This window comes from Egretta garzetta, unplaced genomic scaffold, assembly GCF_000687185.1.
Source record: "Egretta garzetta isolate BGI_Z169 unplaced genomic scaffold, ASM68718v1 scaffold198, whole genome shotgun sequence".
NCBI lineage: Eukaryota > Metazoa > Chordata > Aves > Pelecaniformes > Ardeidae > Egretta > Egretta garzetta.
Genome location: NW_009260398.1, coordinates 75,266 through 87,046, shown reverse-complemented (window position 1 = coordinate 87,046; position 11,781 = coordinate 75,266). Strand labels below are relative to the sequence as shown.

The window sequence follows — 11,781 nt, the reverse complement described above, 5'->3', positions numbered from 1 at the left end:
GGATTTTGGTGGTTTTGGTTTTCTGCCTTGAGATCAGCAGAGAGAAATTAGGTATGAAGGAAAAGGAATTGTGGAGCTGCAGTCACGTTCTCTTGGTAGGTTCATTCTGGGGTTTTTTGGGGAGGACAGTTTCTTTATAACTCCCAAGAACAACCACGGAAGGAATGGTGAAGTGTATCTTTGCTATAAAAGCCCAGGGAGTTCCAAACTTACAGAAAAGCAAAGGTTAGTACTGTGGGTTTTAGTGTAACTTCCATAGTGGGTTTGTTTTTTTTTTTTTTTTTTGAAGATATTCTCAACAATTAGCTCAGCCAAAAGTTACTGAGCGTTAATGCTATACTGTTCTCTTTGAAGCTGGTAGGGATTCTACCATCAGTGTGAATATGGGAGAGGAGTATGAAGATCTTGTCACGATAGAGTGAAAGCAGCAAAAGGAGGTTATTGAAGTCCTGCCAGTCCTCTGACAGGTATAACAGTATTTTGTGATATGTAATTATCATATATGATTTGGAATTAATGAACCCCTTTGTGTTGGTTGTTGCATGAAAAGACTGTTAAGCTTGCTGCGCCATGGAGGATTCTGGCCTGTGAAGATGATGTATAACAAGAGGGTAGGATGAGACAAAAGAAGCACGTTTTTCCTCCCCGTCTTGGAACAGGGTTTCCAAAACAGCTTTGTGAATGAAAGTTCTTGGAAGAGGCATTACCTGTGACTTGTCTCTGAAGAGCAGAAGCCCCGCTTTGCACTTAAGCTGGTGTTGTCTTCCTGGGTGGTGAATAGTCTGCAGGCACTGAATCATTTTGTGTGGTATTTAAAAACTAAGGAACAAATCCTTGGCTGCCAATTACTGTTGCTCCATTACAATCAGTGGAGCACTGCAAAATGACTCTGGTGAGGCATGCTAACAATCGTCTCCCCCAGTCTCATGTATACAGGCTTAAAGGCAGAAATACTTCATTCTGAGGGGTTTTCCTTAAAAAAAGAAAAAATCTATTTTTGCTCCTCACTCCCCAGCTCCAGAATGTGAAGGTCATCTGGCCAAATGCCCAGGACTAAACACAGTGCTCTAAACATGGTCTCACAAGTGGCTTGTAAAGGAAAAGAAAAAAATAACTTTTTTTGACTTTTAAATGATTCTCTTACTCCTTTTGCATGTAAAGTGATGTCTTTGGCTTCTACTTTATATTTGCTGAATACAAATCTGTGCTTTCCAGTAATTAACTCCAGGGCTCTTTGACCCTGACTTTGTTGAAACATACTTCCAACATGAAAATATCCCGAAGTCTTACTGGGTTTCCTTTCACACATGATGTGCATTACATATGCTGGCATTCCCTTTCTTAACTGGTCTGTGGATCTGTAGCCTTGTCTTCCTCTTAATCCTTTGTTTAACAGTTTCTCTTAGTGGATGATGCTTTTTGAGTATATGCCAAAATGTGTTTTTAAATACATTTGAGAATGAACGTGTGGAATGCAATGTAAATATTTGCTTGACTAACTTGACCGTGTTCCTCGCTGAGCTTACTGTTCAGGTGAAGACTCAGAGCTGTGGAGCATGTGAGAAGGCAGGTCTGGATGAGTGATCGGAGCAGTGCCTTGAGTCTGTGCATAGAGAAATGTGATTTACCGTAGAAGAGTGCCCTCTTTTATCTTCCTGCTCTGCAGATGCCTGGTCAGGTGCTTAAGGCAAAACCCCCGTTCTCTGGTGTGGGGTGGTTTCTCCCCTGTGGAGCAATGGACAGAGTTGCCAGCTGTTGTTTTTGAGCTCAACCTGTGCCCCTGGGCCAGTGTGGCACGGTGCTGCCTTTTAGTCAAGCTTCGTGCTGCCTCTGTAGGTGAGCCTCGTGATAGCTTTAACTCGGGGATTAAAAAAGTCCCAGACTGAGGTCTGGGCATGCCTGCTGTCAGTTTTGGATCTGCTTGTGTGGGAAAAAGCTCACCACTTTTTCCAAAGAAGTTAAATTTTTAAACTGAATGTGTATATATTTTTTTTTAATACAACCACAAAACAAACTCATAACCTTCACAAAAATAAACATGCTTCCTTTTGCCAACTGGGGCCTTGGCATGATTTATGATGTATAACTTGCTGAGGCTGTAATTTCTTAGGAAAACAGTTAGATATTGGCAACTATGAGATGCCAACACTCAGTAAACTGTCATAATAAGCTATTTTAGCTACAGCTGGGGATTTAAAAAATAGTAATTTCTTCACAGTGCTCACAGTAGTTAATGCAAGATGAAAAATCATAATTTGAACACTTTGAATAGCTTGAGAGAAGGAAGCCAGGGTGCCCTGTGTTTGCTGAGGGCCACGCCTGTTTGGTTTGCCTGTCCAGGAACCTTCAGGGTGCTCTAGATTATTTAAATTGTGTCTGCCTGTGCGCCGCAGCATAACCCCAGCTTTGTGCATAGGCTTTACTAGCGTCTGTCTAGAGACAGCTGCTTAGAATGGTGGCTGTTTGGAAGTTGACAAGAGTTCAGTTTTGGGAAGTGTGAGGAGAAAATGTGAATGTTTTGTCCTGCGACTCTTGCTGCCAGTAGTTTGAACTTGATTGACTTAAATAGCCGCTGCAGTAACACTCATATGCTGAAGCCTTGCTCTGAACTGTGTTAGTCCTGGGAGTTGCTGCTGAAGTCTTTGTAAACTGCTTTTAAATAACTGAAACTTTAGAAAATTATCTTTGAGCCATGAGTAAACTTTTCCACTAGTTAAATATGTCAGACTCTTGTAAAACTGTTCTGTTAAGTCGATTACGAATTTGGGTCAAGAGTCTACTAGCCCCTCTCCCGTGTCCCAGAAAGGTGCCATCCATTTCTGCCCTGCCATGTGAGAAATAGACTGTGGCTCTACTTTAAAGTGGGGTAGAATCCAGGAACTTTTAATACAGTAAAAACAATTAACAAAAGTTATTGCACAGGAGCCATGTTTGAGTCTTACCAACTTGTCATGAGTTATGCAGAAAGCCTCAGTTCTAACTTGTGTCACTAGTCTTCATTTTATGTGGTATATACTTATTTGCAAACTGCGTTGCTTGGAACTTTTTGTTTATTTAATCAGATTAAAAATGAAGATTCACCATCAAGTCAGCAGCTAACTTTCCTTAAATTAAAATTTTCCATTTAGTGGTTCCATAAAAAAAAAATCTTAATTCATGTTTGTACACTGATAAATGCACAGCTCATCCATTTTGGCAGGAAATCCCTACAAAGATATTCTCAGCATTTGTTTTGCAGTATGTCCCTTAAATATTTAACTTTATTGCAAATTTTTTTTCAGAAGGTATGATCTGCCAAGATAAATATTTGGTCTGTTACAGCATGGATTCATTTTTTTGATGTCTATATGGAAAATGTTATTTCATCCTTGGTATTTCATGACAGGGCATATGATAGCTATCACAGTGTATTTCCCGTGTGGTTAACAGCAGCTCTGGAAGCCAGAGAAGTGTTGTAGCTCTATCTTGCATGTCTTGTTCCTTGCTAAAGATCATATACTAGCGTGCATACTCCCTTTTGGCAGGCATACTGGGCATCTTCCTTTACTGCTGGTAGTCTTGTACTTGGACAATAAGCTGACCATGAGCCAGCAATGTGCCCTTGTTGCCAAGAAGGCCAATGGTATCCTGGGGTGTATTAAGAGGAGTGTGGCCAGCAGGTCGAGGGAGGTTCTCCTCCCCCTCTACTCTGCCCTGGTGAGACCCCACCTGGAGTACTGTGTCCAGTTCTGGGCTCCCCAGTTCAAGAAAGACGAGGAACTCCTAGAAAGAGTCCAGAGGAGAGCTACTAGGATGATAAAGGGACTGGAGCATCTCCCCTACGAGGAAAGGCTGAGAGAGTTGGGCTTGTTCAGCCTGAAGAAGAGAAGACTGAGAGGGGATCTCATCAACGCATACAAATATCTTAAGGGCGGAAGTCAAGAGGACGGAAGCAGTCTGTTTGCAGTGGTGTCCAGCGACAGGACTAGGGGCAATGGATGCAAACTGAAACACGAGAGGTTTCAGTTGAATATGAGGAAGAACTTCTTCACTCTGAGGGTGGCAGAGCACTGGAACAGGCTGCCCAGGGAGGTTGTGGAGTCTCCTTCTCTGGAGATATTCAAAGCCCGCCTGGATGAAGTCCTGTGTAGCATGCTCTAGGTGAGCCTGCTTTAGCAGGGGGGTTGGACTAGATGATCTCCTGAGGTCCCTTCCAACCCTTACGATTCTGTGATTCTGTGCTGTGCCATAGTCTAGATTTGAGAACCATTGCATTTACTACTCCACAGTGAGATGTAGGCATATATTTTTTTCTTAGTATCACAGCTTGAGAGCGATGTCTAAATTCAACCTTTTATTTAAGGTTTATTTCAGGCCAAGGAATACATAACATTGTGTTGTTTTCACTGGTGCTCTGTGTGTTGATTTTATAATGTTCTGTGTTTTGCTTAGCATTTAAAGTTGTTTTACATGTTTTAAGAAGAGACGGTAGGTGATAGTTGTCTTTCAATAGTCACTAAGAATGTTCTAATATTGACCATCTAATAATAACATTCCTGGCAGGCTTTTGGTCATACCACTGGATTATGGAATGTAGAATTAAGGTAAAGTCTTGGGCCTTGGGATAAGCTGAGTAGATCGTTTAACTGAGCATTGCTGGACAAAGACACTAACTTGGAAAAAGTAGTCTTAATATCAACACATTGTTTCATACCACCTTTTCCTTCAGAAACAAAGGCATGTGTTTATCAGTGTAGTTTTAACTACTCCTGCTCAGAGGCAATGCATCCATTGCAATGTGAAGACTTCCCATCGCAACAGGTTTTTATTCTGTTGGGCTTTCCAGTTCCCACGCATGGGTGGATGTGGCATTCCCCGCACAGTTCTGTCCATGAGGATGTTTCCTTTCCAGGCAGGGTCAGGCTCATAACACTGTTTTCTCTATGTCAAGGCGGAGCGTGCCCTTTGGGCCCAACAGAATGCGGGAAGATAGCCTTTATTTTGCTAGCAGAAGTCTTCATTTGGAACATTTTACTGGAATCGGGTGCATTAAAAGGACAAGTTTAAGAATGGTAGATCATGGGTTCAGCTCATGCTCAGTAAGCTTTCTGTTCAGCAAGGCGTTTATGGTTTTTTATATATATAATTTTTAGCTATGAAAGGTCCATCAGTTTTTCTCTGTTCGCACTTTTCCTAATTGATGTACTTTGTTAAATGAGCGTTAATGCAGCACAGGCCATCAGATCGCATTTAACTCTTGAAACTATGATAGAGGTCCTGACAAAAATAAAACACCAGGTCTAGCAAGTTACAGGCTGTATATACTATCCCTGACATCTGTAAAGCCCTGTTTAGTCTGAATGTACAACCTCCAAAGACAGCTCATGTAAAGTTTTGGCAAAGTTCATTATGTATGATGCCTGTAGGGGCACTCTTTCAGCATTTTATGGAATCCCTTGCTTTTTTTCATCTGCTATCCAGTGGCTAGCCTAGAAAACTGGTTGTCAGTTGAAAGCTTTCTGTCTCAAGCTTGCCAGCTTTTAATTGAAGGCAATATGGTTATTTCCTGGGCTACTTCAAACCCATTTCTAGGCTAGCATCTATTCCGTGCCTTTCAAACAGTCATTAACCCCAGCAAGGCCTTAGACCTTCCTCTTACAGACCCAGCTCAGCAAAGTACCTGCACTGGAGTCAGCGCCATTCTAGTGTGTTGAATCCCTGGGTCTGTGTTGTGAATGTGTAGGATAACCCCGAATTGCACATAAGATGATCATCATTTAAATGCCCAGCCTCCTAAGGCTACGCGTAAATGTCTTGGGTTGTTGGAAAGTGGCTAAGTTATCATTTCCAGGGGCAGTCTCTTAAGTGCCAGTCTTGGTGGTCTCTTAAGTGCCAGTCTTGGTGGTCACAAAATGGCAAACTAAACTGTTACTGTTCCAGGCCTGGGTATGATACAGTGGTGCCGGTGTAATTTTGTATGTTGGTGGGAAATGTGTGAGTGCAAGGATGGGCATGTTTCTGTGTGAATTTATGCGTTTGAGGAGATTGGAGATGCTTTTCCTGGCAAGTTGTTAAGCAGCACGGCAGCTGTTTGAACGTGCTTGTCGGCTTGGAATGAATTTCTGATCAAGAGATTAACGAGCAGAAGTTGTCAAAAGTTTACTGAACACGCAGGTGTCAAACAAGTAGCTGTTATTGCTGAACCCTGCAGTGCTGGTAGCACGAGGTAGTCAGTGTTTGGTGCAAGAAGCAAAGGTAGAAAGCTTAGGTTATCGTGTCACCGGCCAAGATGGGCAAAGCGTGGAAGGAGAAACGGAATTGCAGAATGAAAAGTGATTTGGATGTTTTTAGAGCTGGATTACAATCTGGGTCTCTTTCCACTATGCATTGCTGAACAATAGATTCCCTGGACAGGAGAGGGACCATTGCAGTTACATTCTGCAGAATCTCACTTCTATCTGAAGGGGAGAAGGGGAGAAAAATTGGTTCTAGCCCTTCAAACTAAGAATATAAATTTGGGAAATACGAGTAGAATGCAGTCAGACTGGCAGCTGACAGTAGTTTCTGTCGCGCTTTGGGCTGTAAAGGCAAGTGAAAGAGCTTTGCTCCTGCTTGAACCCTGCAGCAGCAATTGGAAGCCCAGCACCTCTGGGCTGGTGAGGAAGGGGTGGGAAGAGTGGACCAGCAGTCCCTCCAGGTTTATGCTTCCCTGGTTGTCAAGGGGTACTCAGCATCAAATGCCAGCTAATTACGGGAGGGCGAGGGGGTTGGACTCAGCAGGGTCTCTCTCGGTGGCTCCAGTTGTCCTGTGTACAGGCCTTGGGGGAAATAATTTCTGTCTTTAGGAGGAAGCTGATACCAGCTCCTTGCTGGGCATTGTTCACATTCGCCTTCTCCAGTCAGGGTTGGAATAGGACTTTGCAAGTAGGAGGAGACACAAGACAGTGATCCTGCCCACGTGAGGTCATGGTCCATGACCTGTGAAAGAAGGATGTCTGTTTCCTCCTTGATTTGCCTTTTGGTGCTACGGTTTTGGAAGGAAGGCAGAATGGGAAAGAAATAATGAGTTTTACAGGTGAATTGAATTCCCATAGCTCAGTCACAGCAGGTAAAGTTACTCACTCGAGGAGAGATTTGTGACTCCCCTGAGACGCGGGTTTGTGTTTGTGCAAGGGATACATCATAGCTGAGGTACAGAAGAATAGAGAGAAATGAACTTGTTGGTGTTTATTTTAAAGTGGTTGTTATACTTTGAAGGGTTTGGTTTGTTTTTTTTTTTTCATGTTGCTGAATTTAAACAAGAAGCTGTATAAAAATAACTGGCACCAGATGTAGAAGCAATAAAATGATGCCATGTTAAGTCTTGGAACTGTGGTATGTAACCACAAGAACTATTTTCACCCATTGGCAGCTTTCTCTTTGTTATCTGCAGAAACAGAATGATGGAATTTGTTAACTATTAAACAACTTAATCTTTCATTTCTAAAAGGACCAAGTAAACCTGTATCCCAGTATGCTTAATCCTGGCTCCCTATACACAACAACTGCCAGTGTTGCTAGCAGTCATGAGAATCTTCTGGTACCAGTGTGTCAGTAAGAATTAAACCTAGAAAGTATCTTGTCGTCTGACTTCTGCCTCACTTTCTGTGTTTGATCGCATTTGATTCAGATCTGAAAGAAAGAAGTAACACTAACAAAGTCTCTATCTGACCTATGAACATCATGTAACCCCCCGATACAGTAAACATGTGGAGTCACCAATGTGTTTTACTTCAGAATCATCTGCTGTTGTCAGTACTTTGGCCCAGTTTCACCATTTCAGCAAATGAGCCTTATTTTCTTCTACAACACTTATTTCGAAACGCTTTGTCCCAGGAGAGAGGAGAGAGAAAACAAATTGTTTACACAAGCAAACTAATAGTGGAGCGTTAAACACCCACACTTCCTTCTTCAGGAGTTCCCTGCTAGTAGTTTCTATGAACTCCATGAATCCAGTGAGGAAAGAGAGACTTTCAGTAGTAATCAAATGGGTCTTGATGAGACTGCTGATGCTGCTGAGGAACCAAAGTTTGGCAGTGATGATATTCCCTATACCAGTGGGGGATCAAAAATAGGTTGGACAGAGAAGGGAAAACTGCTCATCCCAAAATCTGGGGAGGACCTTCTTTTTTCCTTGTCTGGATGAAGACAGCCTGGGAGAGGCTTTAGGCCTTTCTTTTTACTGTAAGAGCCGGTTGGTGGCTGTAGCATCAATATCTCCTCCTTTGTATATGGGAGTGTATATGTCCTGGTCTTTTGAGGAAAGAAGCAGATAGGTGAGTTACTGGCGTGCTGATCTTGGAGCACCTTCTGAAATAGAAATATGATGTTGGAAGAAGAGGGAGGGATGAGAAGGCTGCTCAGACCTGTGTCAAATGCCAGATCTTGGAGATGTCCTATAATGTAAAATACATCTGTCTTTCCACGATCCTTATGTGGGTGGCTAGGGAGAAAGGGGTAGAAAAGGAGAACTTCAGTAGGAAGTAGAAAATAGTAAAAACTGCAAAATGTGAAGAGAATTGGGTTGGTAGATGGAAAACTGACAGATACAGGGAAGAGAGCTTGGGGTTTCATCCCCAGGGGTTCAGCTGCAAGAGTGAGGGCAAGGTGGGTGTAGGGGCTAGGGTGGTCAGGATAAGCAGAGTGAGAAAGGAGAGCTAGTGATGGACAACCTGATGGAAAAAAGGAAGAGGGCTGGGAAAGCAGCAGTAACCTTTGCACTGTTGGTGAATTGCAAGTCAGCAGTGACAGAAGAAGGAGCACTAAGATGATGGAGGTACCAGAGATGGTTATCAGAGGGAGAGGTCAGAGGGAGCAATTGTCCTCTGAAGGACGATCAAGAAGAGCAAGATGAGGACCGGAAGTATGACTTGTGTTTACGTGACTTGGAAGTTACACAGACTGAGACCAAAGCCAGGAAGCTTGGTTGATGCTAACATTGGCGGTCCCATGGTGTATATATAAAAAAAAGGAAGAGGAGTGGAATTAACCTGGGACAGATATTTCAACAGCCTTCAGCTTTGAATTTCCTGGGTTTCGTTGCTGTGTGTCATAACCTAGCAAGTGATACGCAAATATTTATCTAACATTAATGTTGTGATTTAACCCGGCAGGCAGCTAAATACTACACAGCCATTTGCTCACTCCCCCCTCCCCAGTGGCATGGGGGAGAGAATTGGGGGGGGGAAGTAAAATTCATGGATTAAGATAAAGACAGCTTAATAGGACAGAAAAGGGAGGGGAAATAATAATAATGCCCACCATGCCCAGTGAATTTAAGATACTAGAAGTCAATTTTTTTTTAAAAACAGTTGTTATCAGCACGGAGCATCAGCCACATGGTTGTGGCTTTTATGTGTGCCTGGCCTGGCTTATTCTGTTGCATTGGAAAAGGTTTGACATGTACCTACTAATCTTTCTAAAGAGCATCTTTGTGGTTTAATGGAAGTACTGGCAAAGGTTAACTTCAGCTAGGGCAGCTTCTGTCCCTAGGCTCTCCTGTAGCCAGGGAGGGGAGAGGCAGGTTTAGGGGACCTCTGTTAAGTGTCCATTCTGTGTCCTCCTCTCCAGAGTTACCCTTTCTGTGCTGACTGAGGGGCACCCAAGAGACATTGACTCTCTCTGAAATAAAGGTAGTCCTTGTTATTGTCTACTGGTGCAATATAAAACTCTGCAAACAAGGAAAAGGGGTCTGGAACACAAGTCATACAAGGAGCAGCTGAAGGAACTGGGGTTATTTAGTCTGGAGAAGAGGAGGCTGAGGGGAGACCTGATCGCCCTCTACAACTGCCTGAGAGGAGGCTGTAGGGAGGTGGGGGTCGGTCTCTTCTCCCTGGTAACAGATGATAGGATAAGGGGGAATGGTTTGAAACTGCGCCAGGGCAGGGTTAGGCTAGACATTAGGAAAAACTTCTTCACCGAAAGGGTTGTCAGGCTCTGGAATGGGCTGCCCAGGGAGGTGGTCGAGTCCTCCTCCCTGGAGGTATTTAAAAGAAGGATAGATGAGGTGCTTAGGGACAGGGTTTAGTGGTGGGATGGCAGGGTTAGGTTAAAGGTTGGACTTGATGATCTCAAAGGTCTTTTCCAACCAAAGTGATTCTATGATTCTATGAAAAGTAGAGCATGTGCAGGATTAATCCATCAGAGGAAAGACCCACAAACTCTGGCAAATAAATGGTAAACTACAAGGCATCTTTCCATGTCTAGTATTGAATTTATCCCTGCTTCAAACAGGTATACCTTAACCATTAGGTAAAGATATATTGTATGCAAGAACCCTCTTGCCACAGTATGGATGCAAGTTCAAATTTGATCTGCTGTGTTACAGCGTTGCAGGATTTCTTTTCTTGTATATTACAGATTCATAGAACGGTGATAATGGAGAATGTTGATCAGGAAGTAGTCCTAAAAATGTACAGGTCTGGAGGACAGACAAATACCACACAGTAGTTTTAAGAATGTTGGTGTACGTTTTGGCAAGTCGTTAAAAATGAAGGTGAAGGAATCCCTTTACTTCCAAAAGGTTGTTTATCTTAGCAGGAAAATCTTACACTTTCTCCCCTGTCTTCTGAAGTTTTGCATATATACAGATATTGTGCGTGCATTTAATAAATAACAATGTATACCTCAGGTGCTGATTTTCAAAAGCATGATGCAGTGTCCCTACCTGGCTTTCAGTGGTCAGGACACCTGTATTTTTTTCAAACACAATGAAATAGAAATGATGGTGTGTGTCAGTAATTGTTAGGTGCACAAGAGCAAATTGTAGAAAAAATGCTGTACTAGATACAGCTGTCTGATACCAGAATAAGTATATCTAATTGCTTAACCTTATATCATGGAAATGTTTGAGTAGATAGAAGTGTTTAAGTTACTGAATGTGCAGTAGGTCAGGTCTCTGCTCCCCTTTTGCTGCACAGCGGAATGTTATCTCTGGCAGTGATGTACCCAGGGCTTTGCTTGGTGCCTGTCGGGCAAGAAGGTAGGAGTTACAATATGAACCCTGAAACCCTCATCCTTCTCTGGGATTCACGGTACAGGAGATAGAGATGCTTTTCCCAGGTGCCCAAGATAGCCCACAGTCAACTCCAGCAGGTGGTTGTCTTGTGCATCTCCATCTAGATACAGGTGCTGTAACCCATCTCTCTCTGCATTTGACTTAATGCTTCATTATGAATTCTGAAGCTTTTCCAGACCTTGAAGCTATAGTCTAATTCAAGCGGTTACTTGTTCTTGCTTCTTCCAGGAACTGCAGCTTGATGTTAAATGTTTTTTAAGAGGTTTGAAAGCATTTCTGAATGTTTTCACTTTTATTATTCACTGGTTTCAGCAGTAATAACAAATGGAAATTACTGAAATACTGCAAGAAATTCTTGTTTGTGAGATATTCAGGCCAGGGAATTTGGGAAGAATATGATCCTTCTGAAAGGTTATCCAAATCAAAGCCAATCTTATAAATGTGTTTCTCTGACATGTCTAGAGGCAAAACAAGACATGAATGTATCAGTGTACAGTTGTTCTCTTATAAGAGATGTGGTAGTATCCTTCATGATTAAGTAACTGTGCCAAAGGAAATGACTTGGGGTTTTATTCCTTTTCAGTAATGTGGAAAGTATGCCATGGGAGCAGGCAGGAAGAGGTTGTTTAGTGGGAGAGAGGAAGAAGAAACTGGAAGGGGTGCAGAGAGGCAGCACTAGCAGCAAAACATAATCCTCTTGGTAGTATGCCATGTTCAGCAAAGCTCCTTAGATTGGATTTTCCAAG

The 11,781-nt window shown here is 42.7% G+C and overlaps 1 protein-coding gene across 2 annotated transcripts in view; it reads left to right on the top strand.

Moving 5' to 3' along the window:
- The first annotated feature begins 314 nt into the window (after positions 1-314).
- Positions 315-11,781, top strand: part of RIN2 (Ras and Rab interactor 2) — a 74,105-nt gene continuing 62,638 nt past the window's right edge. For both annotated transcript variants that reach the window (XM_035898623.1, XM_035898624.1), the window contains exon 1: positions 315-467. The gene's annotated coding sequence lies outside the window, so the exon portion shown is untranslated. The remainder of the gene's footprint in view (positions 468-11,781) is intronic.